At 37.6% G+C, this 13,333-nt stretch overlaps 2 long non-coding RNA genes across 2 annotated transcripts; both read right to left on the bottom strand.

The window, feature by feature from the left end:
- Window positions 1-1,259: 1,259 nt before the first annotated feature.
- On the bottom strand, window positions 1,260-2,210 carry LOC132804311 (uncharacterized). Its single transcript, XR_009639448.1, has 2 exons — window positions 1,878-2,210; window positions 1,260-1,473 (listed from the first exon to the last, which is right to left on the bottom strand). It is a non-coding gene; the product is annotated as an uncharacterized LOC132804311 (long non-coding RNA).
- Window positions 2,211-4,803: 2,593 nt separating this feature from the next.
- On the bottom strand, window positions 4,804-5,716 carry LOC132804314 (uncharacterized). Its single transcript, XR_009639451.1, has 2 exons — window positions 5,422-5,716; window positions 4,804-5,017 (listed from the first exon to the last, which is right to left on the bottom strand). It is a non-coding gene; the product is annotated as an uncharacterized LOC132804314 (long non-coding RNA).
- Window positions 5,717-13,333: the final 7,617 nt, after the last annotated feature.

Below are 13,333 nucleotides of genomic sequence, written 5' to 3'. Positions count from 1 at the left end.
TGAAACTCTTTTTTCAGCTTATCCCAGACCTCTTTGGTTGTAGTGCAAGCCATAATTCTGGTGAACATCACATATGCAACATCAGCATGTAAAACAGCTAAAGCTTTAAATTTTTTTGCAACCTCCTCATTATGTTGCTTTATTTGTGCAACAATGGGATTTGCTCTTAAAGGCGAAGGATCTCTATTAGATTCCACAACTTCCTACAAGTCAAAGGCTTGAAGGTAAGTCTTCATTTTTATAGACCACATGGCATAATTTTCTCTAGAAAATATAGGAGGTGATAGAGCAGAAAAATGAGTTGAAGCCATTTAAAAAAGGAGGAAAAGGTAGAAGGAAGGTTTCTGTATTTTTTTGCTATTTCACTCACAGCCCTTCTAAGATCATTAGAGCTCTGATACCATTTGTAGGATTTTAAGACAAAAAACACAGAAAAATAGTAAACCATCTAATTTTTACCTAACATTGCAGTAATCATACTACCAAAAGATAAGCCATACTTTGGCTACCTAATATAATAGTGTTTTAGCAAAAAGCTGAATATAAAGTAACTAAAAATCAAAAAGCAACTAAGATAGCAACAAAAGTGTCATTACACTAACAAACTGCTATAAAAGAGCTTCGAATATCAGGTGAGTTCTTAAGTGGCCTCACTTTGTTGAATCTAAAGGATTGTAAGAACCTTTTGAAACTTCCAAATGAACTTAGCAGCTTGACATCTCTAAAATCTCTGGATATATTAGGATGTTCTCATGTTGAGCAACTTCTAGAAAACATAGAGAGCTTAGAACAATTAGAAAAACTTGATGCAAGTAGAACGGCAATAAGAAAAGGTTCACCCTCCATTATACTTCTGGAAAACCTTAAAGCCCTATGTTTTTCCGAATGTAGGAATGCTGCACATACAACATGGGGTTCTGTTTTTAGTTGTTGTTTGTTGCCAATGGAAGAATCCATCCATTTGCAATTACCTAATTCATTTTCTGCTCATTTAATCTCTTTGACACTATTATGTCTAAGAAAACGCAATCTACCAAAGGAAGTGATGTCAGGACCCGTCCAGAATTCCTCCTCCGGAACCCTAGACAGCCCTGATCCCAGGGAAATACCACCGAACCTTCCAACGGAAAATCCGGCAGCACCTCCCCTAAGGGATTTACTTACCACAAATTACCTGCACGGAAAGCACACTTCTAACAACATCCCCTTATTCCTCCCACAGACTACAAATTGGTTCCACAAATTTCAGCACTTCAAAATAAAACAACAACAGCAACCCAGTGCATTAAAAACAACTACACGTCCAATACAGTATACAGAGCATTTTTACAGTTACATGCGGAATTTATAAAATGACAGATACGGAAATAATACATGACAGAGAGGAGAAAAGGGAAGAAAAACTTCTTGAACCTTCGACAACGAACTGAGACGTTGGGCTCGCCCCGGACAATCAACGTCTCCAACCTGGACCTAGGGGAACGGAATTTAAGAGTGTGAGATGCTAATCATCTCAGTGAGTGACCCTATCTACTAAACACCTTTAATAATAATAATATAAAAATAAGGAAATTTAATTAACCAGTACCGAACAATTAAATAAATAAATAAACAATTGAAGTAATACTTTCTCTCAAAACCCTCACTAGTCACTCCGTTGGAAAAGTTCCCCTTTTAAAACATTTTCACAAAACCCGATGTACGTACTTCCCAAAAACCAAGGAACCAAACAAATTAATAAACAACAAATAAACAAATAAATACATAAATACCCCAAATATAAATAACTGCAATAACTTATAATAAATAATTTTTTGAACACCTTTGGGGTTTTAAACTTTAATTGCAATTTACACCGACAATTACACCTGACGCACCACACCATATACCGGTGATGCCCTCCGATACCCAGCGTCCCGAGCACCGACTGGCGGGAGGTTAAAGAGAGAAACCTGCAGTGGTCACTTCGGCGTCCCGACAGTACCGACTGCTAAAAACCATCACCCGGCCAAGGAGGGGGGCGGCTGTGCGCAACAATAACCTTGCCTGCCCACGGTCCAATGGCAACTCACGGGTGAAGTAATAACCGTGCGCTAAACCAGATAATAACCGCGCATTACCACGTGTCCATACACCATACACCAGAACACCAATACTGTATGAGTGCGTCTAAAAATAAACATACATAACCAACCGTACCGTTTTTTCAAAAACCACCGTGGGAAGTATACCAAATTTTCACAAAACACCATCCCACATATTTTTATTTAAACAACCCGGTACGAAACATTGATAACCACAAATTACAATTTTCCTCGAAATACGAGATGCAACCATAAAAATACCGCAGGCATAATTTATAAAATTTAACCAAATATTTTCGTAAAATATTTAATCCAATTATGCCCGAAAAATCAATACTGAAAACCACATACAAATACTATCAAAATACACTTTGCTCATGCATAAATAATAAATTAAACCACAATAAAATAATAATCGAGAATTTCTAATGATCCCAAAATTTCCATTTATTACCAATGGGTAAATATATATATAAAATAATATTTTTCCCGATTATATTTAAAATACACCACATGAACACAAATTACAGATATCAAATTAATACCACATAAATACAATTAATTACCCCAAAAATATTTTTAAAGGTGGGTCACTCACCTGGCGCACGCAATTAACCCATGATCCACCACGGGATCAATTCTACGACTCACCGGTGCTCCTAGAACAAAATTCACAGACAGTCAAATAAATTAATATTTTATTCGGGTAAATAATACCCGGTACCCGGAGGCTTAAACACAAACTTTAACCAAAATGGTCGAATAATATACCGAATCGAAGCTCGTGGGACGAGGATCACAAATCCGGTCTCCATCGACCCCAATTCCGCCGGAGGTGGCCGGAATTTGGTCGGGAAGTTTCGGCCGGTGTTCACTTCTCTATAACTCGCAAACCGCTTCGAATTTTCGAGATTGGAGGCCATTTTTGGATTCAGAGGACCCAAAATAGGGGGATAGGAGGCTCAATTGGGAGTGGGCTGGCCGGAAAACACAAGAAAAGAGGAGAGAGAAACTTGGCCGGCCGGCGGCTTCTCCGGCCCGATCGGCGCGCGTCCGGCGGCGACTGGCCGTGAAACTTGGCGGCCAAGCTCGCGAGGTGGCGGGCTTCCTTGGTGGCTGGCGCGTGAGGGCTATGGGTGGCCGGAATTTGAAACATAGGAGAGAGAGGGACGGTCGGGAGAGAAGAAAGAAAAGCTGCGTGTGTGTGTGTATTTCGGGGAAGAAGAAGGAAAAAAGAAAAAAAAGAAAAAGAAAAAGAAAAAGAAAGGATTGGTGTTTTCCCACGTGGGGAAGGAAAAGAAAAAGAAAAAGAAAAAGAAAAGAAAAAGGAAAAGAAAAAGAAAAAGGAAAAAGGAAAAATAATAATAATTAAATAAAAAAATATTATTATTTAAAATAATAATAAAAATAATTTGATTTTACACATGATTGACATGTGGCATTTCACCATGGTGACACATGGCCACCTTCATTGAATCACACGTGGCACCTCGTTATGCGTGTAAAAATAATATTAAAATAATACAGTATTTGAAAAACTTTACAGGTCCATAACTTTCAAACCACATGTCCAAATCGGACGTGCCGCTAGTCTACGGACTCGTATCGACGAGCACTTCACAACCATGCATGAGTCAACGCTCAACCTTGCATGAATAAAAAGTCAACTCGGGCACCTCTTGGACAATTTGGACCTCAACTTGTTTTACTCAAAACTTTCAAACCGTAGCTCCGTTTTCAACGTGCTACCAGTCTACGAACTCGTGCCAACGTGTACTTCGTAACAGTACCTCAGTCAACCTAGAATTCCAACCGGGTCAAAAAGTCAACTTTTGACCCCTTCGGTCAACGGTCAACGGTCAACCTCGGTCAACGTGCAAAAATTCCGACATGGTTCGGGACGGGGTGTTACAACCTTCCCCCCTTACAAAAATTTCGTCCTCGAAATTTCTTACGTCGCTGAAGTCGATCTTGGAAAAACCATAACATAAAACAAATAATAAAATATGCACACTTGTAATGGAGGTACGTACGACACCTTCTACATGCTACGTAATCCATGATTCCAACTGTCGCCGACACTCTGCTACCAATACAAACCAGGGTGGTTGCCTATATTGGCCGTCCAATTCCCTGGACTCGTAGGCAACATGATCATGGGGCTAGCTCTACATGGACCACAATGGTTCGCCGCCTCCATATGGTGCAGTATAATATCAACAATATAACATACAAATACATGTACGAACACAACCAAAAAATACTTGAACAAAACACCTTCAATTTCAAATACCACTTTGAAAAGCATTTAATTTTGATAATCGATCGGAAAAAATATTGTGACACCCCTGAAGATTAGAGTTATTCAAACTCGGGCAACGAATTTACTTCGAGACAAACGGAAAGAACACTTTAAGACGGGTAACACGAGAGAATAGACACAGATGGGATGCACAACAATGCACAGTCCTTTAGGAATACTAGAACCTAGAGCTCTGATACCAGCTGTCAGGACCCGTCCAGAATTCCTCCTCCGGAACCCTAGACAGCCCTGATCCCAGGGAAATACCACCGAACCTTCCAACGGAAAATCCGGCAGCACCTCCCCTAAGGGATTTACTTACCACAAATTACCTGCACGGAAAGCACACTTCTAACAACATCCCCTTATTCCTCCCACAGACTACAAATTGGTTCCACAAATTTCAGCACTTCAAAATAAAACAACAACAGCAACCCAGTGCATTAAAAACAACTACACGTCCAATACAGTATACAGAGCATTTTTACAGTTACATGCGGAATTTATAAAATGACAGATACGGAAATAATACATGACAGAGAGGAGAAAAGGGAAGAAAAACTTCTTGAACCTTCGACAACGAACTGAGACGTTGGGCTCGCCCCGGACAATCAACGTCTCCAACCTGGACCTAGGGGAACGGAATTTAAGAGTGTGAGATGCTAATCATCTCAGTGAGTGACCCTATCTACTAAACACCTTTAATAATAATAATATAAAAATAAGGAAATTTAATTAACCAGTACCGAACAATTAAATAAATAAATAAACAATTGAAGAAATACTTTCTCTCAAAACCCTCACTAGTCACTCCGTTGGAAAAGTTCCCCTTTTAAAACATTTTCACAAAACCCGATGTACGTACTTCCCAAAAACCAAGGAACCAAACAAATTAATAAACAACAAATAAACAAATAAATACATAAATACCCCAAATATAAATAACTGCAATAACTTATAATAAATAATTTTTTGAACACCTTTGGGGTTTTAAACTTTAATTGCAATTTACACCGACAATTACACCTGACGCACCACACCATATACCGGTGATGCCCTCCGATACCCAGCGTCCCGAGCACCGACTGGCGGGAGGTTAAAGAGAGAAACCTGCAGTGGTCACTTCGGCGTCCCGACAGTACCGACTGCTAAAAACCATCACCCGGCCAAGGAGGGGGGCGGCTGTGCGCAACAATAACCTTGCCTGCCCACGGTCCAATGGCAACTCACGGGTGAAGTAATAACCGTGCGCTAAACCAGATAATAACCGCGCATTACCACGTGTCCATACACCATACACCAGAACACCAATACTGTATGAGTGCGTCTAAAAATAAACATACATAATCAGCCGTACCGTTTTTTCAAAAACCACCGTGGGAAGTATACCAAATTTTCACAAAACACCATCCCACATATTTTTATTTAAACAACCCGGTACGAAACATTGATAACCACAAATTACAATTTTCCTCGAAATACGAGATGCAACCATAAAAATACCGCAGGCATAATTTATAAAATTTAACCAAATATTTTCGTAAAATATTTAATCCAATTATGCCCGAAAAATCAATACTGAAAACCACGTACAAATACTATCAAAATACACTTTGCTCATGCATAAATAATAAATTAAACCACAATAAAATAATAATCGAGAATTTCTAATGATCCCAAAATTTCCATTTATTACCAATGGGTAAATATATATATAAAATAATATTTTTCCCGATTATATTTAAAATACACCACATGAACACAAATTACAGATATCAAATTAATACCACATAAATACAATTAATTACCCCAAAAATATTTTTAAAGGTGGGTCACTCACCTGGCGCACGCAATTAACCCATGATCCACCACGGGATCAATTCTACGACTCACCGGTGCTCCTAGAACAAAATTCACAGACAGTCAAATAAATTAATATTTTATTCGGGTAAATAATACCCGGTACCCGGAGGCTTAAACACAAACTTTAACCAAAATGGTCGAATAATATACCGAATCGAAGCTCGTGGGACGAGGATCACAAATCCGGTCTCCATCGACCCCAATTCCGCCGGAGGTGGCCGGAATTTGGTCGGGAAGTTTCGGCCGGTGTTCACTTCTCTATAACTCGCAAACCGCTTCGAATTTTCGAGATTGGAGGCCATTTTTGGATTCAGAGGACCCAAAATAGGGGGATAGGAGGCTCAATTGGGAGTGGGCTGGCCGGAAAACACAAGAAAAGAGGAGAGAGAAACTTGGCCGGCCGGCGGCTTCTCCGGCCCGATCGGCGCGCGTCCGGCGGCGACTGGCCGTGAAACTTGGCGGCCAAGCTCGCGAGGTGGCGGGCTTCCTTGGTGGCTGGCGCGTGAGGGCTATGGGTGGCCGGAATTTGAAACATAGGAGAGAGAGGGACGGTCGGGAGAGAAGAAAGAAAAGCTGCGTGTGTGTGTGTATTTCGGGGAAGAAGAAGGAAAAAAGAAAAAAAAGAAAAAGAAAAAGAAAAAGAAAGGATTGGTGTTTTCCCACGTGGGGAAGGAAAAGAAAAAGAAAAAGAAAAAGAAAAGAAAAAGGAAAAGAAAAAGAAAAAGGAAAAAGGAAAAATAATAATAATTAAATAAAAAAATATTATTATTTAAAATAATAATAAAAATAATTTGATTTTACACATGATTGACATGTGGCATTTCACCATGGTGACACATGGCCACCTTCATTGAATCACACGTGGCACCTCGTTATGCGTGTAAAAATAATATTAAAATAATACAGTATTTGAAAAACTTTACAGGTCCATAACTTTCAAACCACATGTCCAAATCGGACGTGCCGCTAGTCTACGGACTCGTATCGACGAGCACTTCACAACCATGCATGAGTCAACGCTCAACCTTGCATGAATAAAAAGTCAACTCGGGCACCCCTTGGACAATTTGGACCTCAACTTGTTTTACTCAAAACTTTCAAACCGTAGCTCCGTTTTCAACGTGCTACCAGTCTACGAACTCGTGCCAACGTGTACTTCGTAACAGTACCTCAGTCAACCTAGAATTCCAACCGGGTCAAAAAGTCAACTTTTGACCCCTTCGGTCAACGGTCAACGGTCAACCTCGGTCAACGTGCAAAAATTCCGACATGGTTCGGGACGGGGTGTTACAAGTGATCCCTGAAGATATTAGTTGGTTGTCCTCACTCAAGCTTTTAGATTTTAGGGAAAACAATTTGCGAGCTTACCTGATAGCATCTTTTAACTTTTTAATCTAGGGATTCTTTATTTAGAGGAGTGTAAGAGGCTTGAATGGTTGCCAAAACTTCCACTAAGTTTAAAACATGCATATGTATATGGATGTCCTCTGCTGAAAAATTCAAAAGATGAAATATGGACTTCTTATAGAGGATTCACAATCATATACTATCAAAACTCAAAACAGGATAAGAATCCATTTACATACAATAAAGAACTGTATGAAATGCTCCATTCCAAAAATATTTAGGTAGTTCACTATACAACTTATGCCTCTTTCTTTGTAAATATCTTTGTTAATTATTTTTATTTCTTTATATATATATATATATATTTCATATTGGTTAGGACCATATTTACGATGGAGAAATTGAAGCATTTGGGTTTATCTGTACAAGAATTCCTATGTGGTTCAGTCACCAAAATATTGGGTATTCAACAAGAATCCAACTACCTATAGAGTATACTAGTAAAATGTGGGTGGGATTTGCCTCATTTGCAGTATTTCTAATTTAGGAAGATGAAATCTTGCATAAAGATGGGAAGTTAACGGCTTGTTTTCATTTTGACACCGATGAAGGGCATCTTGGACATGAGCATTTTGTCATGGATAATAGCTAGATTTCAAGGACTGGATCATATATAGTTTACATCTATGTTCCACAACCAAAATTTGAAGAACAGTTGAACAAAGCAAGTTGCATTGTAAATTCAATTTCAATACACAAATCACAAATAAAGGCATATATGTGTGGGATGTGCCAGACTTTAGTAGGAAAATAGCATAGATAACACATGAAACTATATTCATCAAATATAAATGTGGAAGAAAACCAACTGGGGTAGCAAAATTTGAAACATCTGGGGGTGCCATACAAATTCAATCCTACCCACAAAAACCAGTCAAACAAAAAAACTATAGAAGTAATGCTGAGTTTGATTCAGCCAGAAAAAGAAGAAGAGATCTACAACATAAATGAGTCAAACAAGAAAACTAAGTAATACCGAGTCTGATTCAGCTAGAAAGACAAGAAGATATCTACAATGGTTGGTTCCAATGCTTTTTCAGGTGATCACTCTGTCTCTATTTCTATTTCAATCTTTGCCTGTGAATGTCTAATCGTATAATCATATAATCGTATTTATCTCTCTATGTTCACTAATCAATCAAACTGGTTCAAACTTTACAGTGATGCTATGGGCATAACTATTGTTTCACTTTTCATTTTCCTCTGAAAGCAATTCCAACCTGGTTCTTCCATCAAAGTGTGGCTCCCTTTGTAGTTTGTGATCATCCTATGAACTTATTTGATGAAAAGCCATGGTTAGGATTTTGTCTATATGTTCTACTTGCTTGGCCTAACAACTTTTTGGGTTCACAAACTCCACTACACCTTCATTTCCAATTGCGAGTCCATGGAGATGGTGGTGAAATGTATACAATCGAGTATACATCCCCATTAAACATAAACTTTTATTATTGAACGTGCCACGAGTTTATGTCAAATCATTTTTGAATCAATGCCGAGGATTAAGCGCTTCGTTTAGGACGAGTATCCCAGATGTGGAGGTTGAAATGTGTGGGATCAGACTAGTAAATGAGCAAGATTTGGGAAATGTAATTCAAATGATAAGTGACATCATTCTAAGTAGCGGTCATTTTCGGTTCAAAGAATTTGGTGAGCTTGTGGAAGATTTCCCTAGTACAGTGAACTTTGCTGAGCCAAAAATAGAGATACCTATCGATTTTGATTATTATGAAAGGCATGTTTCCTATAAATATTTTTATTATGATATGCATTCATAAAAATTCATAACTTAATTCTCTAAGTTTGGCATAATTTCTCAATGTGGATTGTCACAGGGAACCCTTGAAAAAGATTTTATCAAGTATTAAACACGTTTGTCAAGAATTTGATGAGCTTGTGGAAGATTCCTGTGGTGCAGGAAAATTTGGTGAGGCACCCAAAGTAGAAATACCTATCAGTTTTGATTATAATGAAAGGCAAGTTTACCCACAAATTTCAATTATGAAATACTTTCTTAAGTTGGTAACCTAATTCGCTAAGTTTGACATATTTCTTAATGTGGATTGTCATAGGGAGTCCTTGAAAGAGATTTTGGCAAGTACTAAACGCATCTCTAATTTTCATTTTACATCAAGGAAAAAAGTGAGACGGCCTCGTTTAGAATCTTCCTATCAAGTAATTCCAATATGCACTCCAAAAGAGTCGAATCCTGTCTGCATCAACTTACAGATAGTGGCAGAGAATGCACTTAAAAGTAAATGAGCCGATGAAGTGGCATAGAAGAATTGAGGAACTACTCGAACAGCTCATTGAGTTTGACACTGTCATTTCGCTCATTGTCCAGGGACATATCATATCTATTTTGAAGCCTTTGAATACTTTGTCAAGCTACAACTTATGTTTTCTGCAGGAGGAACTTCTGGATTGGTTTGAAGGTTATCAGGTTAAAGAGCGAAGCATGAAAATTAAAGTACCTCCAAGTCTGAATGGTGATAAGAATTGGAGGGGGATAGCTGTATGTGTTTCTTTTTCAATACATGAACATCCGACTGCCATCCTTGACCATAGCAGTTTACAACTTTCTTTTCAACTGAAATGTGATTTGAAGACAAAGGAATATTGTTTTGCGCTTGCCAAGTTTCTGACCAATAAGTTCAAATTCAGTTATGTGTATGTAGATTCATTTGGTTAACCAACATACCAAGTAAGTTTTTTGCAGGGCATTTGAATAAGCAAAACTATATAGAGATTATGATATTTAATGATTGCCTAGGTGTGATTGCAAGGAATCTAGGCGCACATTTTTTATGCCAGCAAGATGTGGAAGAACTTAAACAATCAATAGCGAAATGCACAACCTCATTCTTTGACAATTTGGATCCCATTTATCAAATTATGGGTTACCAATATTGTGAAAGCATTTTCCACTTTAATTATGGCTGTTTGAGCCATTTGGCTGAAATAGCTACATATCGTGGCTTTGAAAATGGAAATCCATCTCTTGCAGCTGAGACAGAATCCGTTTACCCAAGAAAAAGTGGACTGGTAAGAAATTATATTAATTATTGGTCTCTCTGTTTTTTTTTTCCCCCCTCAATCCTTTGTTGCTCATCAGAATTTACATTTTGTATCTTACAGGACTTTGATCAAGACATGATATATGACTCATGTTTCCCACTTACTGAAATTTTAGACTGGTTTGGACATCAGGATAGCTGCTCTACGATGACAATTCAGCTACCATCAAATGTGTATAGTGATGGTAATTGGATTGGATTGGCTTTGTGTTCTTATTTTTCAGACCTCCAACATCCAACTACCTCTCTAGAAGAAGAAGTTCCACATAATCTTGAAGTTAAATAGCAGAGAATTCATATGGTTTTCCTACATACCACGTCTCTGGTTTTCAGATCAGTTGAATCACTGCAGTCTCATTGAGGATTCCTTTGCAAGTGAAAGACAAGAGTTGCTTATAAGTGTGGTCTGCGCCTTCTATACCAGCATGATGAGGAAGAGTTTAAGAAGACAATAAGCCATTGCATGGACTTGTTGTCTGACAGCTGTAATCAAGAACCCTCAGCAAGAAGAACTAAAAGGACAACCAAACAACTAGAAGGAGAAGATAAAGGTAAACAAATAATTATGCAATAACATCTCTGCCTCTCTCCTTAATCACCATTAGGCAGCTGATCATTACGTATTGAGAATTCTCTGATCTCCAGCTCCACTCTCACAGTCTCATTCATTCTCTAGTACTGTAATTATCTGTTTGCCATTTGATTATATAATCAAAAGTTGTGTTGGTCAAATGTTCTGTGTGCAAGGTGCTTAATTAATTAGGAAAGAGATAAAGTTTGTCAAGTTTATTGGCTGATTAGTATACATACAGCTTCTAAATCTGTTGATATCTTCCTTTCTCATTGTGATTAGATGGAAAAAATTTTGATTCTTTCATGCATGGTGTAATAATTTCAACTTGCAACAACATTGGAATTTATCTTATGTTACCAGACTTTCTGGTTTTGCTACATTTCTAGTTTTACTATATAAGTAGGATTTTTGGTTCGTTTATATATCACATAGAGTCAGTTTGAGTAATTCTCCTACGAAAGGATATATATAGATATATATATATACTGTGAGAGTAATGTGACACTAAACCATTGGGTCAAAGAGATGACCAAGCACATATTTAATTTACTAAGTATTCTTTGTTTTATTTGTTGCTTTCTTGGGCACGTCTACATATAGTTTTGTACTTGAGAATGTTCTAAAAGGACGTGAGAGAGTTTTGTCTTGCCTCTTAAGATAGAACCCCATGTGTGAAGTAGAGTGAGGCTTTTAGGTAAGCCATTGAGAAACCTTTGAATCATTTACATTACTTGATTCAAAGGTTTCTCAATGGCTTACATATCTGGTTAAAATAGAATTCCAATTCATTTTCTTATTTTGGTTAGTTAAACTAACGAGAAGAAAAAAGACCTTTTTTTTTTATTTTACAACGAACGGTTTTCACAATTATAGGATTTCTGTTTGATGTTTTGGTTTACTAAGGAAAACTATCAATAAAAAAATTAGATAGAATAGCTTCAAATTTATCAACTGATGGTGAGAAAAAGAAATCCGGATAAATGCCAATAGCTATTATAGGTACCAGTATAGAGAGCGAAACAAATATCTCTCGTGGCCCAGAATAAAAAAAATAAGAGTTTGGAACATTAAAATGTTTGTATCCATAGAACATCTGACGTAACATAGATAATGAGTAAATAGGAGTTAATATCATTCCAATTGCCATTACAAAAGTAAGTACTATTTTTGTAATTAAAAGATATTTCTGGCTAGTAAGTATTCCAAAAAATACTACCAATTCTGCAACAAAACCGCTCATGCCCGGTATTGCAAGAGAAGCCATCGATAAGATACTGAAAGTCATGAATTTTTTTGGAATTGCGATAGCCATTCTGCCCATTTCCTCGAGATAAACAAGACGTATTCTATCCTAACTCGTTCCTGCCAAGAAAAAAAGCGCAGCGCCAATAAATCCATGAGAGATTATTTGTAAAATGGCAAAAGAAACAGAGAGTGTTCCTTTCGAAGGGAGTCGAAATAGACCGAAACAGGGGCTGTTCTTGCTGTGAGGAACAGAACTTTTGTGAAATGCTTGCAATCTTCTCTTGATCAAAGAAATCTAAACTTTCCTTCGCTCACCCAGGGATCGATGTAAGTTGTCAATCTGATGACTAAACCACGTTAACTATTGTTTTCTTTGGTGTTTATTCTCTAATCAAATTTCTGAGTATACTTTCTGGTTTAATCATCCGATACATATATATATATATATATGTGTGTGTGTGTGTGTATGTGTGTGTGTGTGTGCTGGGTTTATATTGATCTTTGACTAGAGGCTTTTATTATCGGTAGCGGATATCATGTTGGATTACTAGATGTAATACCTGATCAGTTTTTCATCTTGGAAATATATATTTGCTTGTGGGTTGTTTACTTTTTATTGGAAACACGATTTGTGTACCGGTTTGGTGTATACCGCACATGATTATGCAGATTTTAGTTCATCAGTTAGCTACTAAAACTTAACATATATATATATATATATAGAGAGAGAGAGAGAGAAAGAGATCATCGCCTTGAGCAAATAAACAAGAATCTGTACAAT

Source organism: Ziziphus jujuba, chromosome 6, assembly GCF_031755915.1.
Source record: "Ziziphus jujuba cultivar Dongzao chromosome 6, ASM3175591v1".
Classification (NCBI taxonomy): Eukaryota; Viridiplantae; Streptophyta; class Magnoliopsida; order Rosales; family Rhamnaceae; genus Ziziphus; species Ziziphus jujuba.
Note: the sequence above shows the minus strand (reverse complement) of the source record. Positions and strands in the feature narration are given on the sequence as shown.